Below are 9,889 nucleotides of genomic sequence, written 5' to 3' on the forward strand. Positions count from 1 at the left end.
GAAGATGAATAAAATATATCGTCAGATTGCGTACTTGAACGTATCTCAAAATTCTCTTAGCAACTTGCAAGTGAGACTGGCGTGGAGATTCCATGAATCTACTAATCAAACTAACTCCATAAGTGATGTCAGGCCTTGTAGAAGTTAAATTCCTGAGACTCCCCACCAACCTCCTAAAATAAGTAGCATCAACAAAATCACCAGTACCATCTTTGGTTAATTTCAATTTTTCTTCAATCGGGGTCATCATTGGTTGAGCCACATCCATCTTAAACTTCTTCAAAATATCACCTGCATATTTCTTTTGGGAAATGAAAATTCCACCAGCCAACTGACGAACCTCAATACCAAGAAAATAAGACATCAATCCCAAATCTGTCATCTCAAATTGACCAATCATGGCCTCCCTAAATTCAGAAATTAGTTTGGGATTGTTACCTGTAAATATTAAGTCATCCACATACAAGCATACAAATAAGAACATCTCCTTCAGGGTTGAATTTGATGTACAAAGTATGCTCATATGGACATCTCAGAAAACCATGCTCAACAAAATAAGTATCAATGCGAGTGTACCAAGCTCTAGGAGCTTGTTTCAAACCATATAATGCCTTTTTCAATCTATGTACCTTGTCTTCTTGACCCTTTCTAACATAACTTGCAGGCTGCTCAACATATACCTCTTCTTCAAGAAAACCATTTAAAAATGTGGATTTGACATCCATTCGATGAATTTTCCAGCAATTATTTGCAGCAAGTGATGCAATCATATGAACCGTATCAAGTCTGGCAACTGGTGCAAAAATTTCAAAATAATCAATACATGCCTTTCGCTTATAGCCTTTGACAACCAATCTCGCTTTGAAGCGATCCACCTCTCCTGTTGGCTTATACTTGGTCTTATATACCCATTTCACTCTAATTGGCTTCTTTTCAGGTGGGATAGTGGTTAACTCCCATGTATCATTTTTCTCAGTGGCATGAATTTCTTCATCCATTGCACGAATCCAACGATCATCTTTGACAGCTTCTTTAAATGAGACAAGATCACAATCTGCAAAAAGAGCAAAATTCACAATTGCTTCATTAGTTAAATCATCATCTTTGCCAACAACATAATCATCAAATCGGGCTGGTGTGACAGCCCCACCTTCCCCTAAGGCGAACCAAAGAGGTTAGCGGACTGCCTGCCCAGCTCTCGCCAGGACTAACGGTGCAGTATAGAGCGATCTATCACGTTCCGGAACTTATAACGCGCGTAAACAAGGCAAAAGGGCAAAAGAACCCAAAATAAAAAAAATGAAATTCGGAGTCGGCTATGAATAGTAACCGACCCGTCCGAACCCAACCAAACATCGAAATACATATACAACATAACATTTAGCATTTACAAGCCAAAATGGCATTTAAAAGTGATACAAAAGTCACTACATATGTGGTTTGCCAAATCAAAAGTGAAAACTGCCCTAATGATACATTTAGGGTCCCATTTTATATACAATACAAAAGAGACATTCATTCAGTTCATTCGGCAACCATCTATCAAGATATATTCCAAAAAAAGTCATATTCCTGTAAGGAAAACAAAAGAGAACGGGGTGAGCTAATTGCCCAGTGAGAATACAACTCAACAACCAAGTTCATAGATGCATCAAGCTTAACAGTCCAATTTACCAAAGATAAGTAAAGCCACACATCAATAATGAGGATAAAAGGATACGGGTGGCTCTCAAGAGCCTTTTTCCTCGTTTGCATTTCTTGATCAAACGCCATTGACTCTCCGTCAATTTTCAACAATAACCAACCGTAGACTCCACTTTACCTCCATTCCATTCCACCTAACATTCCCCAACCGGGCCCGCAATCCAAACACATGCATTGTGGTATTACTCGAGTAAACCGGAATCAAGAGTCTCTCATACTACAAGATTCCATAAAATATTGCCCCAAGGCACATTAATTGGCACGACCAAGCCCTCGCCGGCTCGATTCAATCAATTACCAATGGGGTTGAGCTCAAGGATAACATTTGTAGTCGTTGGAGACTCGTCCAAACAACACCAAGTCATGTATTTCATTTCATATAACATTCCAATAACTTTCCAATAACATGCGAAACAACAAGTGAAAGTGATAAAGTACACTCTCACTTCAATCAATTAACATTCAACATCTCAAGTTCAAGTATCAAAGTCATATAATAACACATAAGTGAGTAGTACACTCACCACGCTAGCAAATGTGGTTTCAAGCACTTTCGTCAAAAGAACGTTGTGCACCACCGTCACGCCCTAAAACACGCAAACAAGTACAATGAGACTCGATAACGAGTCATAAACCAAGGCCAAACATGACCTCAATAGGGTTCCATAAGCATAAACAAACATGAGAGAAAACCAGAAATTTCGGAAATGTAACTAGCTTTGGCCCTAAAAAAAACAGTTTTTGTCCTCATTTTACGGTAATGGCACCAATTTCACTACGCTTATCGAATGAGGGTACAAGACCCACCACCTCGAAGCTAAAAGATAGGGCTACAACATCACAGAAGGTCACTCAGCCCAGTTTTGAGTGCAAACAGGTCAAAAATGCAAGATACTTCATCAACAACGTAAAACAGATTCACCAAAACGCATTCTAGCGGAAACATCATAACTCAGGCTCTACAAGTCCAAATCCAGAAATTCCAAAACCAGATGAAAGCTAAGAAACAGGGATAAATTGCATCAGAAGGCCTCAACAACCAATTCGGAAACAATTCCAGCCAAAACAACCAATTACAGTCGCAAATCCCAATTTCGGGTAAAACCAGAACAGCAATAGTAATTTCGACTTATCTCATTCTACACTACTCCGATTGACCTGAAATTTTGTAGCCACCTCTAAAATGTCATTCCCTACAACTTTCATGTTTTGAACTAAGGCCAAATCGGCCTCTATCTAGGATCTAAAATTTCGGACAGAATGCTCCCTCAAGAACCCTAGGTTTTTCAATTTTCTTCCAAAACAGAAATTGGTTACAATTAATCACTTTTCCCACCTCCTTAAGTCATTAAAGACCATTTCCAATCATCATAGCTAGCCACACAATCATGCTTATATTAAAACAGAAAAATCCCCAAAAATAATAAAACTTCATCATTTCAACCACAAATCAAGAATTAATCCATAAACTTGCATCTTATACTACCACTAAGCATCAATTAAAGGAGGAGGGTGGTTCTTCACAACTTACCTTTAAAACAAGAGAGAGAGAGCTATTGGTCACCTATACTTTCCAAACAACTTCACCAATCACCTCAAAATCACTAAGTGGAGGAGTTTTATGGAGTAATTTCAAATTTAACCGGTTGAAGTTGGAGATTGAGCAAGGTTGTAGACCAAAATTGTGGAGAGTTTTCTTCCCTTTGAGTTTGAAAGAAGTCGGCCAAGAAGAAGAACAAATGGTGAATTTTTGGTCAATTTTGATATTAATTTGGTAAAGGCATGAATAGTGGTCAAATGGTAAGACTAAATCTTATGGTGACACTTGTCACCTTTTATTAAATGCTCACCTACCTTGTCTCCCTTATATCAATCCACTTAGCACCCTCTACTTATCTCTTAACACCCGGTAAATTTAATTTCAGTATTCAAAACTTAATCTAATTGGCCGAATTTTTCCGAACTTTTCGCACTAGTGGGTCCCACGTCCGGTATACGCTCTTAATTCCTCAAAATCCATTCGATACTAGAAAAATCATCTAAAAATTATATCTGCTCCTTAAAATTATCTAGAAAATTTTCTAATCACGAAAATGCAGAAAACAAGCCATGAGAAATACAAGAAACCTAGAAAATGAAAATTACGGGTTCTCACACTCTCTCCCCCTTAAAAGAATTTCGCCCTCGAAATTTCTCACCTTAACTCACGAAAAGGTTAGGGTATTTCGTTCGCATCTCCTCTTCCACTTCCCAGGTCGCTTCCTCCACCCCATGGTTTCTCCATAGTATCTTCACCAATGGAATCTGCTTGTTTCTTAACTCTTTGACTTTCCGATCAAGTACTTGGACAGGTTTTTCTTCGTAAGCAAGCGATTCGTCCACGTCGATCTCCTCTGGTTGTAAGATATGGGAGGGGTCAGGATAGTACTTCTTGAGCATCGAAACGTGGAAAACGTCGTGAATTCGAGAGAGACTGGACGGCAGCTCTAATCTATACGCTACTGCACCTATCCTCTGCAAGATCTTGTAAGGTCCGACGAACCTCGGTTGAAGCTTCTTTCCTTTGCCTGCCGTGACACTCCGTAAAGGGGTGATTTTAAGAAATACGTGGTCTCCAACCTCGAACTCCAAATCTTTCCTTCTGTTGTCTGCGTAGCTCTTTTGTCGGCTTTGAGCTGTTTGGAGTCGTTGCCGTATCAACTTGACCTTTTCTCGAGCTTCCTCCATCCAAGGAATAGTTGTTGGATCCAGTGCCTTTCTCTCGCCAACTTCATCCCAGTAAATTGGTGATCGACATTTTCGTCCATATAGTGCTTCATATGGAGCCATTTGAATCGACGAATGGTAGCTATTGTTGTACGCAAACTCTACCAAGGTCATGTGTTGACCCCAGTTGCCTCCAAAATCCAGAATGCAAGTTCGTAGCATGTCCTCGAGAGTTTGAATAGTTCGTTCTGATTGTCCATCCGTCTGAGGGTGATAGGTCGTGCTCAAGTTGAGTTTCGTCCCTTGAGTCTCCTGGAACTTTTGCCAAAACCGAGATATGAACCGTGGATCTCGATCGGAGACGATACTGACCGGGACACCGTGTAGCTTTACAATCTCGTCCATGTACAGTTGAGCCAACTTGTCCATGGAATACTTCATGTTCACCGGTAGGAAATGGGCCGACTTGGTTAATCGATCGACGATCACCCAAACGGCATCGTGTCCTCGCTGCGTTTGTGGCAACCCTGAAACGAAATCCATGGTGATGTTCTCCCACTTCCATTCAGGTATCTCGAGGGGTTGTAACAAGCCCGATGGTTTTTGATGCTCTGCTTTCACTTGTTGACAAATGAGACATTTTTGCACGTACAGAGCAATTTCCTTCTTCATATTGTCCCACCAATAGGTTCCTTTCAGGTCTTGATACATCTTGCTACTACCCGGATAGATTGTATACTTAGATCGATGGGCTTCCTCCAGAATCTCCGTTTTCAACGATTCATCTTTCAGCACCACTATTCGATTTCGGTATTTTAAAATACCCTCAGGACCAAAATTGAAATCAGTGGTTTCCCTTTTTTCCACTTTCTCTCCCCATTTTTGTACCATTTGATCCTCCTTTTGAGCTTCTTTAATCCTTTCCAAGAAAGTAGAAGTCACTTTAATATTGCCAAAAATCACCTTATGGCTCCCAAGGTAGGGTTTCCATTCACACACGGAGTCTAACAATTCCCACTCTTTGATCATTAGACTCGCGACCTGAACTTTGCGACTTAGAGCATCGGCCACCACGTTTGCTTTTCCCGGATGGTAGTTGATGGTACAGTCGTAATCCTCCAAAAATTCCATCCACCTTCGCTGCCTCATGTTTAATTCCTTCTGTGAGAAAAGATACCTCAGGCTTTTATGATCGGAGTAAACCTCGAAAGTTACTCCATATAAGTAGTGCCTCCACTTCTTCAGAGCAAAAACAACTGCAGCTAGCTCCAGATCGTGGGTCGGGTAATTTTGCTCGTGGGGCTTTAATTTCCTCGAGGCAAAAGAGATCACATTTCGGTTTTGCATTAATACACAACCCAGGCCTTCTCGGGATGCATCAGTGTACACAGCATATCCGTCCACCCCGTTTGGTAAGACTAGAACTGGAGCCATGGTCAATCTTTTCTTTAATTCTTGAAAACTTGTCTCACTTCGGGCGTTCCATAAGAACCGACCATGTTTCTTCGTCAAATCGATTAGAGGACCAGCTAGTTTGGAGAAGTCCTTGATAAAACACCGGTAATATCCAGCCAGTCCTAGAAAACTGCGGACCTCTGTGGGAGTTTCTGGCCTCTTCCAATTAGTCACAGCCTCTACTTTCGCCGGGTCGACTGAAATACCCTCTTGAGAGATTACGTGTCCCAGAAAAGTAATTTTCTCCAGCCAAAATTCGCACTTACTGAACTTGGCATACAGTTGATGGTCTCTCAGGGTTTGCAAAACAGTCTTCAAGTGTTGCTCATGCTCTTCACGGGTCTTGGAATAGACCAGGCTATCATCGATGAAGACCACTACAAAGCGATCCAGGTAGGGCTTAAAAACCCTATGCATTAGGTCCATGAAGGCGGCAGGAGCATTGGTTAGTCCAAAGGGCATCACTGCGAACTCGTAATGCCCATATCTCGAGTTGAAGGCAGTCTTCGGAATATCCTCCTTCCTGATTAGTAACTGGTAGTACCCTTGGCGGAGGTCCAGTTTCGAGAAGACCACCGCTCCTTGCAACTGATCAAATAGCTCATCTATATGGGGCAGTGGATACTTATTTTTAATTGTAATATTATTCAGGCCCCGATAATCAATACACATCCTCAAACCACCATCTTTTTTCTTCACAAACAGTACAGGAGCTCCCCAAGGAGACCCACTCTCTTGAATGAATCCCCGCTCCAGAAGGTCCTGTAATTGCAACTTTAGCTCCTTGAGCTCGGCAGGAGCCATTCGGTATGGTGTTTTTGAGATGGGTGAGGATCCCGGTAGCAGGTCTATTTTGAATTCAATTTCTCTTTCTGGAGGTAAGGCTACTAATTCATCAGGAAACACGTCCGGAAATTCCTTCACTATGGCCACATCCTCAACTTTCAACTTATCTGTGGGGGTGTTAATAAAAAAGGCCAAAAATCCTTGCGCTCCTTTACTTAGCAATTTCCTAGCCCGAATGCCCGAAATCAAAGCAGATGAGGCTAACCTACCCCTTATATCCAACCTTATGGTTGCCTCACCAGGGATACGGAATTCCACCACTTTCGTTTTACAATCCAGTTGGGCATTGTACTTGGCTAGCCAGTCCATGCCCAATATCACATCATACCCCTTAATGACCAAACTTATCAAGTCCCCTAGCAATCTTTTCTCTCCTACCCATACTTCACAATCCCTATAAACCATACTAGTGACCAACCGTTGATTCCCCGTGGGTGTACTAACTTCTAGGCCGTATGGTAAACTAGCAGGTTTTATATCGATGCCACACATGAAATCAGGGTTAACAAAGGAATGGGTGGCACCAGGATCAATTAAAACTTTGGCAAAACGGTGGAAAATAGGGATCGTACCTTCTACGACCTCTGAGGAATCTGGGACCTGTCGAGGTTCTAAGGAATAGACTCGAGCTGGCACTTTAGGAGGTTCTAAGGAATAGACTCGAGCTGGCACTTTAGGTTTCGCCTCATTCCCCTTATTCGGTCCCGTATTGGTCTTTGACGTGGTTTGAGCTCCCCTTCCTTCTTGCGTCATAAGTGGGCAGGTAGCAAGCTTGTGGTCTGCACTTCCACAACGCAGACATTTGCCTCCCTTCTTCCAGCAATTGTCTTCAGAGTGATTCGGCTTTCCGCAGTACCCGCAAGGTCCACGAGATGCCGAACCTGAGCCCTTCTGGAAGTTTCCACCTTGGCCTCTCCCGGCTGGGCCGCCCCTAGACTGAGCCCCTCTGCCGGAACCTGACTGTCGTCCACCTCCAGCTCCGCGTCCGAACTTGGAGGGAGTACCTTTGTCCCCTTGTCCAGAGCTGCTTCCAGGAAAGCCCCGCTTTTTCGCCTGGAAGTTCCGGACCTGCAATCGAGCACTCTCTACCCTTTGGGCCTTTTCTACGACCTCGCTAAAAGCATTGATTTGAGCCACTGCGAGGTCCTTTTGGATTTCGACGTTCAAGCCCTGAATGAAACGCCTAATTCGCCGTTGCTCCGTCATGATCAACTCAGGCGCGAATTTGGACAAACGGGTGAACTGGCTCTCGTATTCAGCCACCGATTGAGTTCCTTGGCGGAGTCGGATGAACTCGTCTTCCTTCCTCTCCTGAACTAGAGGAGGGAAGAATTTCGCGTTAAATTCCCTGATAAAATTCACCCAAGTCCTGGGCGTTTGTTCCCGTTCCCATTTTTGGCATATGACGTTCCACCTGGAATGGGCCGCCCCTTCTAACTGGAATACGGCAAAAGTCACCTGCCGTTCATCGGTGTAGTGCAAGGCCGAAAAAATATCAACCATTTTCTCGAGCCATCTCTCGGCAACATCCGGATCAGGTCCCCCAATGAATTTGGGTGGAGCAAACTTTTGAAAACGTTCGAGAGCTCTGTCTTCGCTCTCGACATGGTTGACAGGGTTTCCAGGGTTAGGGTTTGGGTTCTGGCCCTGTTGCTGCACCACTTGTGCCAGCAAGTTAGTCATTTGCTGCATAGCAGCAGCGATTTGCACATTGGGGTCAGGGTTAGGTCCAGTAGAGGTTTCCCCAGTACCCCTATCCGGTGTGGGTTGTCTATTACCGCGCCCACGTCCCCGTCCACTACGTGTTCCTTCCATAAACTTTACTTGGTCTAGGCAATGGTACTAAACCAATATAAAACATTGCATGTAAGTAAACTCAAAACTTCCCAAACAAATATATACATTCCAAACAAAGCAAACAACGCACATATATACAATCAGTCAAGTCAAGTTCAGTCAAGTCAAGTACAAGCATGGACAATCCCCAAGGGAATGGCCTCATCAAAAGAAATATACATGTAGCTAATCTAGCCGTACAAAACGATTAGCTAAGGCCCTTCTCTCTATCCGCCCTATATACAAAACCAAAACTATCCAAAACAACTCTAGGAGTCATGACCTAGACCGACGACGAGTTATGAGACCCACCCAACGAAGTGGATGCAACCCCAGCCTCAGGACCCGCGCATGAGTCCTCGTCACTCACGCCCTCAACCACGTCCGCGCAAAGATTCAGGATCGATGCAGCTCGAACCTTCACCTTGCGAGCTCGCTTACTCTCGCGCTCTTGGACCTCCTTCAGCTGATCGCAGAGGTCATCAACTCTATCCTCGGCCTCAAGTACATTGTCCTTCAAACCCTCAATGCGCTCGGCCTGTCTCTCATTGGCTGCCCTAAGTTGGGTCACCTCGGCCTCCAGTCGAGCATTCTCTCCGGCCAACTCCTTACGCTCCTTGTCCACTGCAAACACGAGAGCGTTAAGATAGGCATACTTATGTTTACACTCACACCGTCGGAGACGGTTAGACGGGCTCCAGCGTACGACGGCCCCTCCTGGTCGTATCTGGTACGGGATCCCTGGGAGCGCTACACGAGGTCGCTCGCCTGCAGGGTCACCACTCGGTCCACTAGATCCGTCCATCCTACACCAAAAGCAATTAACCATAAATAATCTTAAAGGCCATAAACAATAAACCCTCAAATCAAGCATATTCTATAACACCCAGGCTTAATTTCAACCTAGGCTCTGATACCACCGCTGTGACAGCCCCACCTTCCCCTAAGGCGAACCAAAGAGGTTAGCGGACTGCCTGCCAGCTCTCGCCAGGACTAACGGTGCAGTATAGAGCGATCTATCACGTTCCGGAACTTATAACGCGCGTAAACAAGGCAAAAGGGCAAAAGAACCCAAAATAAAAAAAAATGAAATTCGGAGTCGGCTATGAATAGTAACCGACCCGTCCGAACCCAACCAAACATCGAAATACATATACAACATAACATTTAGCATTTACAAGCCAAAATGGCATTTAAAAGTGATACAAAAGTCACTACATATGTGGTTTGCCAAATCAAAAGTGAAAACTGCCCTAATGATACATTTAGGGTCCCATTTTATATACAATACAAAAGAGACATTCATTCAGTTCATTCGGCAACCATCTATCAAGATATATTC

The sequence above is a fragment of the Coffea eugenioides genome, unplaced genomic scaffold (genome assembly GCF_003713205.1).
Source record: "Coffea eugenioides isolate CCC68of unplaced genomic scaffold, Ceug_1.0 ScVebR1_3592;HRSCAF=4877, whole genome shotgun sequence".
Taxonomy (NCBI): domain Eukaryota; kingdom Viridiplantae; phylum Streptophyta; class Magnoliopsida; order Gentianales; family Rubiaceae; genus Coffea; species Coffea eugenioides.